Genomic DNA, 1272 nt, shown 5'->3' with positions numbered 1-1272 from the left:
AGCTGTTAACCCCCCCCCCCCTCTCCCCCCGCATACGCTAATGCGCTATAGGCGGCATGAAAGTGTATTAACTTTCATATCTCGCGAACGAATTGAGCTACATTTCTAGAAATCTAGATACATATAAACACATGTCTTAGCTATAATCCCCGTGTAATGAGTTTATTGAATCACGAATAGTTTAGGTAATTAATTACCAAAAATATACGCACGGAATCGCTCATAGACTAATATATACGCGCGGCTATGGCCCGTAGGATAGTGTACTAATTCTAATATCTCGCGAACGATTTGAGTTACATTTGCTAAAATTCTAGATACATATAAACACATGTCTTAGCTATGGTCTCTGTGAATTTTGAGTTTATTAAAGCACGAATAGTTTAATTAATTACCAAAAATATACGCACGGTATCGCTCATAGGCTAATATATACGCGTGGCTATATGGCCCGTAGGATAGTGTACTAACTCTAATATCTCGCGAAGGATTTGAGTTACATTTCTAAAATTCTAGGTACCTATAGACACATGTCTCTAGACATATACTCTCTGTGAATATTGAGTTTATATAAGATATAGTCAATATATTAGCAAATATATGCGCGCGGGAGTGAATTACAGATGATTAAAGTGGTGCACTGGCGCATTGCACAGCTGGTACACGTATTCAGGAGTTAATGAAGACATTGTCTTCATTCGCTCCTGATGTATTGTATACAGGCGGGCGCGGTAGGGGGGTTCGGAGTCGGGTGGTTCGAACATTTAATCATCTGTAATTCACTTCTAAAAGAATATCTGCATTGGGCACCCCCTCTAATAATTATAGTACTGCCATAAGCTACAACTGTGCCAAGTTTGAGATATTTGTCACTCCTGTAACGATTCGGCCCATATTTTGCACTAAGGGACCTGACTATTTCTGGCTCTGCAAAGGAATGCAACTAATAACACTGACAGGTACCCGTCCAACGCCTGGAGTAAAGAAGCGTTCTCTCGGAAAAAAATGCTGTGATCACAGATCAGGACTTTAAAAGTACGCAGATGTCAGTCAGTTGTTACCTGGTGCATTCGATATTTACATGCTATATCTGAGAAGAGGAGTGTACTCGGAATCTCCCTTCACGGTTCATAACGTGGTCTGATAACAAACATAGCATTTACAAAATGCTGGATTTGCCCCGGTGATATACACTAGAGTTATATCACACTTAGAGGTATTACACGCAGCATATTTTAACTATATTCGCAGATCTTCTAAGAAACAACGAAA

Source organism: Priapulus caudatus, unplaced genomic scaffold (assembly GCF_000485595.1).
Source record: "Priapulus caudatus unplaced genomic scaffold, Priapulus_caudatus-5.0.1 Scaffold135, whole genome shotgun sequence".
NCBI lineage: Eukaryota > Metazoa > Priapulida > Priapulimorpha > Priapulimorphida > Priapulidae > Priapulus > Priapulus caudatus.
This window is presented reverse-complemented; position numbering follows the sequence as displayed.